At 38.9% G+C, this 15261-nt stretch overlaps 1 protein-coding gene across 4 annotated transcripts in view; it reads right to left on the bottom strand.

The window, feature by feature from the left end:
* The window catches only part of NUDT18 (nudix hydrolase 18), a 440532-nt gene extending 432062 nt beyond the window's left edge, over positions 1-8470 (bottom strand). For 2 of the 4 annotated variants that reach the window (XM_044082947.1, XM_044082948.1), the window contains exon 1: positions 8381-8467. The gene's annotated coding sequence lies outside the window, so the exon portion shown is untranslated. Of the gene's footprint in view, positions 1-8380 lie in introns of all 4 variants that reach the window. The other 2 variants (XM_044082949.1, XM_044082951.1) reach the window with 2 other exon arrangements.
* Positions 8471-15261: the final 6791 nt, after the last annotated feature.

Raw genomic sequence — 15261 nt, 5'->3', positions numbered from 1 at the left:
AACTCCCTACAGGACACACCATTGTCAAAACCTAAACCTCTTAGGATGGCTAGAACTCCCCAGGCTAATTCAATATAATCAACTTACTGTAGCATTCAAGGTTATTAACCATCCCCGAAAAAGCACTCTCCCTTAAAAACATTACCTATCCCTACAAAAACACTAGGCCACTTCGTTCCACTACAAAACTACAAAACTTTTGGTTCAATCTGTTAAAGCCAACAACCTAGCTGGAGAACCTTGCAAATTCAGTAGGCAAAACCTGGAATCCGCTCCCATCTGACCTTACTCTGAACCTCTCCCTTAAATCAGTTCAAAAAAATCTAACTCAGTATTTTAAAACTCACTGGTTATGTTCTTGCTCTAACCCTGACTAAAGCATCATCTACTTCCATATCCCTGCAATTTTGTTTATTCAAAGCAACTAACATCTTACACCAAAATGTTTGAAAACAGAAACTAACATCTTTGCATATACTCTGTATACAAGCTGCACCTATAGGTTTAAGAGAAACTGTAACATTTGTATAAATTTCTGAATGTAAACTGTATTCTTCATAGGCTTGAAATGTGAGACTGTAGCTTGAATGTTAATACAATATGTTTGTGCATATACCGTAATTTGCTTGTCTTTATCCGTTTGTAAGTTTGGAGCTCTTCTCCCCGGGCCTCCGCTGAAACTGGGACCTGTATCCAGTCGGACTATCCCAGTCAACGAATGTAAAATAAAATAACGTAAATAAATATCTTGAAAACTACAGAATGATTTGCAATTGTACTAAAAAGCAAGTTAATGAAGACAAAAAAACTCTACTGTAACAACTTTCATAATAATAATAATAATAATAGTAAATGCACCCCTAAAAAAATCAGGACAGCCATTAAACAAATTTTGCATCCCAGCCATAAATTCAACCCTAACCCCTCTCCCAATAGCACATTACAAATTCAGCTCTTATTTCAGATGGTATAGCATCTCTAATCAAGAACTCCCTGGCATCTGATCCTAACCCTGCCCAACAGGCACATATCACCACAATCACGTTCACTTTTAAAATTTTGCCCATAACCTATATAAAACTACTGTTGGACTCAAACCATGCCCTATTTCAGCTGATGACCTTCAAAATGAATATGTTAGAATAGCAGCTGATAGCGTTGCCTACCATGTCTCAATCCTTATAAAAAGTCAAGTCTGACAATCCCACATTCCCTCTCTGGAAACAAATTCACACATTATCCCTCTGTGCAAATGAGGGCATTCAACAGACATTATTAACTTTAAACCTATAGCAATCTTACCACCCCCTTCAAAATACTTGACAAATGTATTCAAAAACAATTGCTAAACTATCTCCAGCAGGAACAGTTCATATTCCCCCACAGAACATGGCTTCACTCTTTCCCATTCTAACTATATAGACACGGTCTACAAAGCTAGAGATATTGGCAAACTAGTCTCTTTTTTATTTCTAGACTTGTCTAATGCGCTTTACACAGTTTTGTCACAGCAAACTTCTACTTCAAATGTCCTCATTAGATCTCTTAGTCCACCTTTCTATGGTTCAAAAGCTACCTATTCAATAGGTATCAGTCAGTAAAATGACACTCCACTCTCTCTCCATACCTCCCAGTCACACCAGTGTGCCACAAGGTTCCATCCTTGGTCCCCTCCTCTTTAAACTTTCTCACCACCACATTCCACACAACAGGACTCTCCAACAGTACTCTGATAGCTCCACATTCATCTGCACATCTGATAATGTGGCACACCTAAAAAAAAAAAATCACTGTTGAAGCTTTAACAGCAACTGAAACATAGCTTTATAACTCAAAACTCATGCTCAACTGTTAAAAAAAAAAAAAAGATTCCTTCAAATCCCTCTCCCATGGGAACACAAAATTTAATGTCTTCTCTGTTAATAATGCATCCATTGAAGTCAGTCCTCATAATAGGGATGATAATGAATGATTATCTTAAATTCAACCTGCATATACAAAATTTCATAAGAAAAGTTAATCAAAAACTAGGGATGCTTTTAGAGCCAAAAACTTTCTCCCGGACTCAACTAAAGCTACACTTGCCACAACTTATCTCCTCCCCACACTTCTTTATGGTGCTCCCATCCTTTCTAACCCTTCAGGCATCACAAAAATCGAAACTTGAACAATGCTATAATAAAATTGCAAAATTTGCAGCAAATGCCCCATTCAGAACCAAGCACTAAAAATCCTAACTTGGTTAGAACTACCCTAACAACTAACATATACACAGTTTCTTACCACCTATAAAATTATCCAGAGTCCCATCTGCTTGTCCGGCACTAACATTCTATACAACTACGTTCCCAGTTGGTCATTACTGTCCAATGACCAAAAACTCCCATCTGTTCACAAACCTATCAAATCTGCTGGGCATGGTATGTATTCGTGCACTAGTTTTCGACTGGAAACAGTCTACCTTGCATGGATTAGAGTTAATAATTCTATATAGTATTAATATTTCAAAATAAGTTTTTATTTTTTTTTTTGATTATAGGGGATTTTAAGTTCCCTACATCTACTACCATTTTCTGATTGTTTTCTGCTTTTTAATATATAGTGATTAACTAGACATACAGGAACTGAAACACTTCCACACAGAGGATTCTTAAACTGCTTTGTTTTGGATCCACTATACTTGCATAGTGGGTCGTTTGTGACTTGGGGGATACCACAAAGATTGTTGTTGTTTGTCTTTTGGCTTTTCCCAGTAAGGGGTCGCCACAGCGGAACTCCGGTCTGCTAATGATTGGCAGTAGATTTTTACGAAATGCTGAGGTGCCAGCTTGGCACTCAACCTTCAACGAAGGCACGCCCATTTACGAACAGATGTCTTTCGAACACTACCAAACCGCGGGGAGGACATGCAGACTCCACACAGAAGACACTCCCAAGCCCAGCAGAGAATCGAATGGGAGAACCTCTTGCTGTGAGGTAACAGCGCTACCGCCGTACCACCGCAGCATTGTTTTAAATAAAATAAATAATGGCAATCAGTAAAGCAAAGCAATTAAAAATGTGGAATGATGCTGACAGTGAAAAGTAGACAATAATAGTACCAAATTCTTCTGAATACATTTTTCTTCTTGCAGTGTTTGGTTAAAAAAAAAAAATTCATCCAAAAGGTGGTGGGGGGGGGGGGTCATCTTACTGGTTCTACTTTTATCCATCATAAATGCTAAGTTACCATGTAACACCTGTTTTGTCTGACAAATAATCTGTAACTGAAGTTTAATGTTCTGTTTGTTAATGTCTTTTATGTGGAGCTTTTCTCCCCGGACCTCTACTGAAAATGGACACAGATCCAGTTCGACTAGCCCGGTCAACAAACGTAAAATAAAAAGAGAATACTGTTGTAACCCGATGAGAGAGAACCCCAGTAAATGATCCCCTCTTCGTAGGACATCTGGATGGTAAAGGAATTAACTAACTAGCCATGGCAGCCTTCTTTCAGACCATTTTAGGTATAAAAAATTAGTAAATGACAACCACTTTAATACAGAAACATTGATAATGCAAAAAAGTTCAAGATACGCTGAAAAACATGTTTTCTGTCATTTGAGTATGGTTCTCCTTTAAACAATATTGTACATAAGTGAGTTAACAATTTACTCAGCTGTCAAACTTTAATTATACCTTTGCACTATAAATAAACTGCACTTAAAATTAAATAAACTGTCCCCAAAGTGTTTGTATGTTTGGGTGTCTTTTATATATTAAAAAAAAAATGGCACCACAAACTTAAAATTAAATGCAAGCTGGACTCCCAGTACAAATGAGTGTTAACTGCTGCCTCTCATGCAACTAGAATTAGATCCATTCAATTCTGTAAGCAAAACGTTGCAGATGTGCTACATTTTCACACAGTAGAGAAAACAAGATTATTCTAGATATGGCTATCGGTTAAAAAAACAACAAAACTGGCTGTCAACCTTCTTAGTTCATAAATGCCCCAGTTACCTACCAACTCTGTCTCTCAGCAGGACCCTCAGTAAAACATTTTCACCTCCTAATGGTCTAACAACTGACCAATACCTTAAAGGGTAAAGCATTTTCTTCTTTGTCTTTAAAGTCATGGACTAAATGCTGCCTACAATCCCTACTGTTCAGATTCGGGAAATTTTAGACAATCTACAAAAAAAAAAAAAAAGTTACAGATGACAGGCTTTGTATTAATTGTTTTATATTTGATTTTTCAAGGTAATGTGAGAACGTCCGTCTCCCAGACAAGCAATCACATAACATATGGGGTTTAGTTCTGCTTTATTTATATCCAAGACAAATCCCTACGAAGAGTGAAAATAATGTGTCCATTTTCACTACTGAATATAGTGAGTTTTCACTGGAACTCATCTAAGTTACAATACAATGACATACTATTCTAAAACAAACTGTTTTGTGATTGACTGACTGACAGAATAGATTAAGTCTGAACTCTGAACATTTTCACTTCAAGCAAAGCATATGAGCAATAAATCTGGCAACCTCCACAACAGGAAAAGTAGTTAACAGGACAACCCATGTTTGCATTTAAATAAATTTTAAAGGTAGAAAGTACTAGGAGAAGAGGGGGATTAAGCTCAGAGTATGATCCAGGTGACCCAAATGAAAACAGCGGCTTGGGATCCTACTGGAGCTGGCATGGGGTGGGGATGAGGGGACAGGGCTTTGCCTGTCCCATCCTTTGGGGGGGGGGGTAAAAGGGCAGGTATATGTACAGGCTTCAAGGGGGCAGGGCAGTCTTGAGGAATTCCAGAACCCACAAAAGCAAGTGACATGCCTTCTCTGATGTTCATTGCACTTCGAACCTGGGGACAACTATGACACAAGCCCTTCTGGCATTCCATAACTAAAAGTTGCACACACTGCTGCTTGCTTCTCACCTCCTGGAGGTGTCCAAATTGCTTGTGTGAGGCACTGGAGACATAGGAGCTTGACAGTCCCTGGAGCAGGGGGGAAAAGTTAAAATAAAGCAAGATACACGATAACCATCATGTCATTCAGTATAAGATATAGCTACAAAATGAGTGATATTTCATTGATTTATACATTCAATTGCTTGTAAACTAGCAATCAATATGTAAAAGCTATTCTTTGCTCTGACAAAGATATGAACAGCTTCAAAATAAGACAAGATGATACTGTGTGTGTGTGTGTGTGTAAAAGTTGTTCCACAGAAAAGTTTAAAAGTGAATGATGCATCACTTTACTTATATTCATTTTTTTTATTTCATTGTAAGTGGCAAAGAGGCTCAGACTTTTTCTAAAGATAATTTTTATTGGGAAACAAAATGTGGAAAAATATAAAAACAGTAGCAGAGATCAGTGAGGATCAAAGTTGCTCAGCACAACATTGTCACCAAGTAAGTGATGTTTAATATGGCTGTCACTAAATACTATGAGCCAAATGTCATCAGTGGGACAAATCTGTGAAAATGCAGAGCACACAAGTGTTAAAAATACTGCCATGGGTGAAGTGAAGTAGGCCCCCACACCCTTCATATGCAGGGCTCCACCCGAGGTACCTCAGTACTAACTAATTCTCAATAAGACCGTACAAGCTCAGTAGAGCATGTCTCATCATTCACAAGTGCCTTTCACCTATTCTGTAATTGGGAAAAATACCAAATTCCTCCATGTTGTAAACAAACATAACATTCAAAAACAAAAACAAAAAAATCATAGTAAGGAAGTACAACTGTGAAAGTTATTTAATACATGGCAACTTAGAGAGTTAATGGTGCTTCATTCAAGCACCAAGATTTATTTCTATCAAAGTAAAAAAGAAAGAACTACATTCTATACTTTTTTCCTTCTCCCACCAAATAGTCTTTCAGCAGCTCCATTTACATAGCATTGCATAAAATGCAACACAACTAGGAGATTAGTGGTTTGAGCTGACAATTCACCTGTGGCTTCACCACAAGAAAATCTGCAGAGCCAAACTTACTTGGGGGGGGGGGGGACTAACATCTCATGGACCCCTTTAAATATTTTCTCCATTTATACACATGTGAACACACATGTGCACACTCGGGTAATATACTGTGTGTAATCCCACATACACAGTGCTGGTCTATTTGCCCAATACACTGGATACCAATATGCAGAACACTGTATATAGTGTGTAGGCTTACTGGCTAGAATGTTATACAATATTATATGAACTTTTGCTACTTGTGTACTTTTGACTTACACTGCTTTACACTTCATGCAAGTGCTTTTGGCTTTGGACTTTAATGTATTTTATGTGCTTTGTAACATATGCATGCAGTGTTTTGTGCTTTGGCACCAAGGTCATGACTTAAAAGGGTCCTTGTACCAGTTCCACCCATCCAGTTATCAAACACCCCCCCCCAGATTACTGACCTGCTCTTTATGAATTTATGTAGTTATTTATATTATATAATTTTTCTCACTTCATCACCCATTCTGTGAAGTCATGCAGAACAGTGGTTAAGTGCTAACATTTCTTTCAGTCAGCTGTTTATGTACAGTTTTTACATGTGCACCATACGTCCTTAAGGGTATTCTGCAGGTCCTGCAGTTTCCTCCACCCTGTCACAAATATCTTGTCTTACAGACTCCATAACTTCCTTTGGCCTCGTGGCCCAGGTTATGTCTACAAAAGGTCCAAGAAGGGCACCAGTTCATGTACACAGCTAAAAAAACAATAATTAAATTAGTCAGCACTTCCTGATGTCAGAAGTGAAACAGTAGCACTATTTGGAGAAAGTATCCCTCCGCTTTCTTCGCAGGTCTTTGTTCAAGTGACATACATCCTGTATCATGTCTTATTTCCCTTATTTCTTCTAGACATTATACCCCAGCCTAGCCTGTTGCTGTCTTATATGCCTTGCTTTCATGCCCTTCAGTATTCTGGCAGCCTTACTCCACACCCATTAAGTTTCAGTTACTTTTCCTTTCAGTCTGTGAAACACAATGCAGTGCTCCAGATGTAGCTTCAGTAATGACCTACAGAAAAGGTACACAGTCTTCTTATTCACAGTGTTTATGTCCCCGGTGAAGCACTCTTGTACCTTGCCGATCTTGACTGCTTCCTTTTCCAGCTACTCCTGAAAATTAATTTCAGGTATGATCCGTAGTCCAAATCTTTTCGCTTATCAGTTGTTTAAAATGGACCTCGCACACCCTATAGACTGCACCCATTTTCTTACAGCTCAGTGACAATATGTTGCATTTCTCATCAGAACAATCCTTCACCCTTGCTGCTAACTTTTTATGTATTCAGTGTTAAGATTTTAGTTTTTGCACAACCTCAGTACTCCAGTTTCATGCATGCTACGGCAACTGTTTTGTTGATTTTAATCACAGAGGTCTCCAATTCTGCCCACAAGTACTGATCACTTGTGTTCACTGTAACCCCTTGACATGGTGACCAACTCCCACAGACTGTACAGATTCAGCTGTACAAACGGTTAGATTTTAAGTTATTACCCCATGTCAGCAGTGTTTTAGCCACTAATTGGCAAACCCCACTTTCAGTGGAGACCTACAGAAGAAAGCTTTACTATAAATGTAAGACATTTAAATACTTTATTACATCTACAAGTTGTTATGATAAATTCGAGGACAGTAAAAGAAGCAGTGTGTGTATTTTACATTGTTACTAGCAATATAAACATACCAAAATATATATGATAAGTGTCAAAACAACACACAGCGCATCACAACGATAATGCACAGTCCACTAATCTGCATTTGGTTATGCGCTAGTCATGCAACTGCATATGTTTATCAATTACAAACAAGTTCAGACAACAGTGAGGCACACATTTATTATCCTGTTAAAAACATCTACCAAGGCATAAGCATGAAAAAAAAAAAAAAAAAAAAAAAAACTAATAAAAGAAATGAGAAACCCGGACAGAATTCACAAAGCATAAGCCAACTTTAGGAAACAACAAAGGAGTTCAAGTGAATATCATACAGCCAGGTTAATAACTGGAGGAACTGTAACAAATTCAGGAAAAACAATCATGCTGCTAAAACTGTGCGTACCTCGTAGATGACCTCACAAACACTTAGTTCACATTTCTAGGACATTAATGTATTGTGATAAACTTAAAACAGCAAAGGTTTCGTGCTGCATGGCAGACTAACATACAAGAACATTTGTTCCCATGTAATAAGCCCATGCACAGCCCTCAGTTTACTCAGCTGTACATCACAACATGCTGTACCAAACAAGCTGCAGGCAGACCTTCTTACTAACTGAAGGCTACACTAAATGAGGGGAGAACTCTGTGTGTCATCCCTTCACTGACAAGAACTTAATATCACAACTTCCATAACTGCAAAGAAAACTGAAACTTACCTACCCTGATTGCAGCAGTAAAAGAAACAACTTCCAAACAGTCAGGGAATCGGCTACAGATCTAGTTACAAAAAGGAAGCAGGAAACATAACTGCTTTTTTGTGGCTGGCTAGAGTTAAAACCTCCTTCTGCTTTCCAGTTCTGATTGGAAGAGTATATGCCAATCATCTTCATTTTCCAACCACTGGGGGCCTTAAAGGAATAGCACATGTGTTAGTTAGGCTAAGCAATGCAGTTTAGATTGCTTGTAAGAAGGCAGTGTGTGAAATTACAGCATTGCAGGCAATAGCATTCCACCCCCACCCCACCCCAACATACACACACTGGAAAATATTTAAAGAATAGAGATTTCAGCATGAATTGCTTCAGTTACAACCAGTTCATTAGAACAGGTGATCTATGATTGTTTTAAACTGCAGCATATGGCAATGCTTAAGGTGTAGGGGATCTGCTGTGTGGAGATTAAGCTTTATATGTACACTTCTTGTAAATGTCCATCAGTTGGCCTTCCCTGAATCTCCGTAAAACTGAAAAAGTTTCTACTGTTTTCATATTTTTTCACCCTTTTAGATTGGGAAAAGGTGTAAAAACAATGCTTAGGTCTCTTCAGACATAGCCACACCCTGGAAGTTCAAGTTGCTTTTCTGCTTCTCACCACTCTTTTGTTAACAAAAAAAAAAAAATGGTCTGTGCTCTGTGCTGACACCACCAACATCCTAGAGTGGATTATCTGCAGTACATATGCAGCCCCCCAAAAAATGATCGTAACTTGTAGTACCCTACAATTTTAAAAAAGCAGCTGCATATACAGCATAAGCCTCCCAAATGCCTGTGTTTTCTCTCTATGTGTGTGTGTGTGTGTGTGTGTGTAGGGTGGTACAGTGGCAAACCGAGTAGCAAGTTTGCCTCACAGCAAGAGGCTTTCTGGCTTGGTTTGGCATTGGTACCTTCTGTCTGGAGTCTTTATGTCCTTTCTGTGTTCACATGGGTTTTATCTGAGTGCATCTGTTTTCTCCCATATTCCACAGTCATAAAGTAGGTGGATTGGAGACTGTAACTTAGCTGTAGGTATGTCTGCATGTGTGCTCCTCTATATGTGTGTGTGTGTGTGTGTGTCTGGTGTTGACGAATGACAACAGTAGGATTAGCTATCTGGTGGTGTGAACATTGACTTTAGCTGATGGTCACTGTTGATATGACACTGACCACATGTGCAAAATGGGAAAAAGTGATTTGAGGCCAATGCCTCTATATACAGTAGTGTAACCAGGGCAGGATGAGAGGGGTAATTTCCCCGGGTGAAAAGTGTAGGTTGAGACTGTCAGCTGTTCTGGATCTCTCTTTAATACAATACCAGCTTTTTGCAGTTAAACCTGAGCTCTGCAGTGTCCTTTGTGTAGTCTAAACTGTAGTTTGCTACAGTTTAAAAGTTAAAAAAAAAAAAAAAATTAGCTAAAACCTGAGTGCAGTAGCACTGTGTGCAGAGTCTAAACTGTAGCAACTGTCTGATACATTTATTTATTTTTATTTATTTTACATTTGTTGGCCAGGATAGTCCGACTGGATACTTGTCCATTTTCAAAGGAGGCCCGGGGAGAAAATCTCCATGGTGCAAACAAAAATACATTTCATAATACATAAAACAAATATATAGAGTATACAGAAACATTATTTACAGATTATTTCAGAAAAAACAAGTGATGCATTTAGTAATCAACAGATTTATGTAAGCTAAGGAACTGGAAGTCTCAAGATAGTTGAGAAATACTGGAGGAATTACTTTGGAATAATAGTGAATGTGTTAGTCAGGTTTAGAACAGGGGCAAGACCAGTGTGACTTAAAGTATTGTTTTAGACTATTTTTGAATTGACTTATGGAAGGTTCTAGAGTAATATTTGCAGGAAGGGAGTTCCAAATTTTACCAACATAGTTAGCAAACAGAGATACTGGCTGAATTATTAACTTTGATAGTTTGGACAAGCAGTTTGTTTGATGATCGAAGTGTACTGAGGTTGCTGTAGGGGTAGATTATGGGTTTGAGTGCTGGTGTTTTTCAGGTAGGTTTAGTACTTTAAATGCAACTATCAGCTGGTTGAGCTGGATTAGGCAAGATAGTTCTAACCACCAAAGAGATCTTAGCTAAGCACATTGGTGTGTCTTGTAGGGCATACCAATGGCAAATCTGGCAATGTGATTATGGCAGGTCGATAGTTTATTGAGTTCTGTTTTACCTAGGTTAGTCAGTAGAGGGGAAGCACAGAGTAAGATCGAGAGTTAGTGGGAGCAGGCAATGGCAGTACGAGCAGGTGGGGTAAGGAAAGGCTTGATCTTGTAAAGTGACCCAAGTTTTTTATTGATGGTTTTAATAGTTTTGTTGATGTGTATATAAAACTTGAGGTTATTGTCGGTAATGACTCCTAATAGTTTTGTATGGGAGTCTGGAGAAATTATGGTATCATTATTAGAGTATATAGAAAAGGATAGGGGGTTAGACCTGTTAGTGGGGGAAAAAAGTAGCAACTTTGTTTTATTAGGGTTTAAGATCAAACGATGATCAGACAGCCATTTTTCAACTGTGTTAAAAGTTGACTGTGATTTTGTACACAGATCTGACTGAGAGGAAGCCGAACATATCAGATTGGAGTCATCCACATATTGAATGCAAGTTGCATCTGTGATGACAGTGTTGAGATCATTAATAAAAACAGAAAACAGAAGAGGTCCCAGTATTGATCCCTGGGGGGACTCCCAGAGTATTAGGTAGGAGGGTAGATAGTTTATTCTGCCATAGGATGGCCTGCTGTCTGCCATTCAAATAACAGTGGAATCATTGGAGAGCAATCTTATCTAAGTAGGTAGTTTTTAGGGTCTGGATTAGTAGCTGGTGATTGACAATAACAAATGCCTTGAAGGGGTCCAAGAAGAGGGCTGAGGATAATTTGTTATTGTTACGGTTATGGTTAATGGTGTTAGAGAAGGCAAGGAGGGCTGAGGTGGTGCTATGATGAGGCCTGAAACTATGCTGAGAGTTTGCCAGTAAATTGTTTTGGATAAGATGGTGCATCAACTGTGTATGAATGCATTTTTCCATACTTTTGGCAAGTGGTGACAATATTGCTATTGGTCAAAAGTTAGATAGTTCAGTGGAACTGCCACCTTTATGGAGTGGTATCACATAGGATATTTTCCAGATGGAGGGGATAGAGGCTTCTGCTATGGTGCGGTTGACAAGAATGGAAATGGGGTATGCTATAGCATCAGCAGCTTTTTGCAGATACTCAGCAGGGAGACGATCAGCTGACAAGGTAGTAGGTTTTAATGTTTTGTGTAGAGCTTGAATAAATGAAGTAGCGACTGGTTGGAATCTAAACAAGAGTTGGGTATCAGGAATAGGGTGATTTGTGCTGGGGCAGCTAGGAGGTAGTTGACTAGCTAGGGTTTGGATAGTCTCTGTCAAAAAGCGGTTGAAGATATTTGCGACATCCTCAGGTGATTTATCAATGCTGGCTGCAGGGGATGCGGTGGTGGTTTGGCTTGGGTGCATTAATTTGTTTATACTTCCCAGAATTTTTGGGGGTTGCTTTGATTTTTATGTTGTAAATGGTAGTAGTTTTTTTTTTTTTTTTTAATCAAGTGAGACAGATTTTTTTGGTTTCATTTCTTAGCTTCCGATACCTAATTTGGTCTGGGGGGGGGAGGGGGGGTTGTGGTGCACCATTGGGCCCAGGCTTTGTTTCTGAGTGCAATTTTAGATTTGGTATCTTTGGTAAGCCACAGTGCAACTTTGGATTTCATTCTAGTGGAGCGCATGGGAGCGTGGAAATCCAGGATCTTAAGGAATTTATTATTAAAGTAGGCTACAGCTTCGTCTAGGGATAATTGTTTTAGGACAGACCAGTTACATGCTTTAAGGTCATCATGGAATATGGCAAGGTGAAAGTTCTTTTTGATTCTTATTGTTCTAAGAATGGACTGATGGGAAATTATGGCTTTATACTTAATTATATAGGTAAGAAAGTGGTGACTTAGGTCGTCAGGAAGGGTACCTGAAGTGTACAATTGGAGATGGGAATTAATAGGTATCCAGTCTAGTATACTTTCCTTATGACTAGGTTTACCTATCCTGGTGGGAGTGGAAATGGTTTGTGTAAACTCACACTCATACAATATGCAGATGATTCACCTCTGATCTGCTCCGCCTCATCTCCCACCACCCTACATACACTCACTCAAGATACCTTTATCGCAGTAGAAAAATGGATATCTGGGATCCAACTAATTCTAAATCCCAAAAAGACAAAACTGCTACTATTTACCCCTAATAGATCAAAAAAAACCCTCTCCTTTACCATAACCTCTAATGACGGCACCACCATCTCCCCTTCTAACCACACCAAACTTCTGGGCATTGAAATAGACAATAATCTCCACTTTGATGTTCACATCTGACATACCTTAAAACTAGTACACAAAAAACTAGGCTCCCTATACAGGCATAAGTCCTTTCTCTCACAAAAAGCAAGAGTCACTCTTGCACAAAGCCACCTCCTCTCAACTCTATTATACGCAGCACCAATCTTTACCCAAATCAGACAATGTGACCTAGACAAACTAGAATCATGCTACAATAAAATAGCCAAGTTTGCTACTAACTCAACCTATAGAACCCATCACTGTGCTGCACTAAAAGAACTAAAATGGCTTGAGCTACCACAGCTACTTAACTATCACCAGCTGGGCACAGCCTACAATATTCTCAAATATCCTGAAAAAAACCCCTCATTATCCAACCTACTTACTATCTATACTACAAACCGATACCTAAGATCCAGTGAAAAATCTCTCCTCTCCATCACCAAGGCTAACAATAATGCAGAGAAAGCGCTCTACTCCCACACCTTTGCCAGAAATTGGAACTCTCTTCCCCTATCTGTGTCCACTGCCCTCTCCACATCCATATTCAAAAACTCCCTCAAATCGCACCTTCTTAGTACATGGTTATGCCCTTGTATCACATAACACTACCCATACTACTATTAACTCCCCAAATTCTTCTCTGATCACATGCTGGAGCTCTGATCCCCTGTAGGCTTGGTCATCTGAAAGGGTACTTTTAACTGTAGAATCTTACTTGATATATTTTCTTTTCTTACCAAAGTATGACTGACATTGTCTTTTTACCCATGTTCTATATCTTTTACCTGGAGTGTTTTTATTAATTCTTGTTATATTACTATGCTCAGCATACATGATGTAACCTGTTTTGTGTATTATGCTGGATGTACTGTATTTGTATAACTTGATGTTGGAGCTTTTCTCCCCGGGCCTCCGCTGAAAATGGACCTGGTCCAGTCGGAATTTCCTGGTAAACAAATGTAAAATAAAATAAAATAATAATGTGGGTGGAGGGAGTTTCAGAGGAACAGGTGCTCCAGTCAATGTTGCAGTCTCCAAGTACAACAGTTTCCTGAGGGCAGATACTAGATAATGAACTGAGGATACATTCTAGGGGGGTTACATTATTCCCTGGAGGAATGTACACACAGACAGTCCTTATACATTTGTTATTGTTTATTTGAATTTTGGTGGATAGAATTTCTGCATTGTTTGCTTGGGGAGGTTGTATTGGGTCCATAGTAACATTGAGAGTAGATTTATAAAGTACAGTTACCCAACACATTTGTACTAAGCATTTTGATACAGTTTAAAAGAAGAATTTTTTTTTTTATAAAATGTGCAGAAGGAGGGTCAGGGCTGGGCACAGAAATGGGACTTGAATGATTGGGGCAGGGGGGAACAGAGGATCATTCATCAAGTCACCTGGCAGTTGTGCCAGTGGAAGGAAATGCACACACACACACACACACACACACACACACACACACACACACACACACACACACACACACACACACACACACATACACACACACACACACACACACACACACACACACACACACACACACACATACACACACACACACACACACACACACACACACACACACACACACACACACACACAATCACACTTTTTTTTTTTGCTCTTCAATTGAAATGCTGGGGGTGCATGGATCTGGCTGTGATAAGCTGATCACAACAGCATAATGACTGGCTTAACTCAGTACAGTGTTTTTTTTTTTTTTGTTAGCTACAATTAGCTGAAGATTGTAGCTGTTAAAGTGAAAAAAAAGCTGGTACAGCTGATCAAAAATCAGCTTATTGAAGCTACTTGATTTTTTTCCATGTGAGATTATAGTACAATAGGTATCAGAGAATTTGCCCTTTCCTCACTGTAGTGTAATCCCACAGGTGACATATATAATTAGCAGGGAGTGTGGGAGATGCAAGGGCAAGATGGCCCCTGCAAAAAAAAAAGTTTTACTTTTCTTTTTTGATGGGCTGCTGATCATCCATTTATGTTTATCATTTGCTGTTCAATAGTCTGCCTTTTCAATATATATATATATATATATATATATATATATATATATATATATATATATATATATATATATATATATCCATACACACACTAACATGACAAACAGATGCACCAGTGCAACTGTACTGTCGGACCTCATTCATTAAATCTGACCACAGATCAGCTGCCTTCGAACTGGTACTAACATCAAACTCACAAAGGGCGAAGTCAGACTAAAAAAACTTCACCAAAGCAAACTGTACCCTCCTAGGGGAAGGTATAAATGCATTCCAAGCCCCACCCTCAGCTGGAAGTGGTAACTACACCAAAGCCCTGAACAATCCCTTGTGTAAGTGTACAGACTCGGCTGTTCCAGAGAGAATCAAAGCCAGACCCCCAAGTATAAAACAGCCACCATGGTGGACATCCAGCATCAACAAACATCACAACAAA

The sequence above is a fragment of the Protopterus annectens genome, chromosome 9.part0 (assembly GCF_019279795.1).
Source record: "Protopterus annectens isolate FY-2018-M chromosome 9.part0, PAN1.0, whole genome shotgun sequence".
NCBI lineage: Eukaryota > Metazoa > Chordata > Ceratodontiformes > Protopteridae > Protopterus > Protopterus annectens.
Note: the sequence above shows the minus strand (reverse complement) of the source record. Positions and strands in the feature narration are given on the sequence as shown.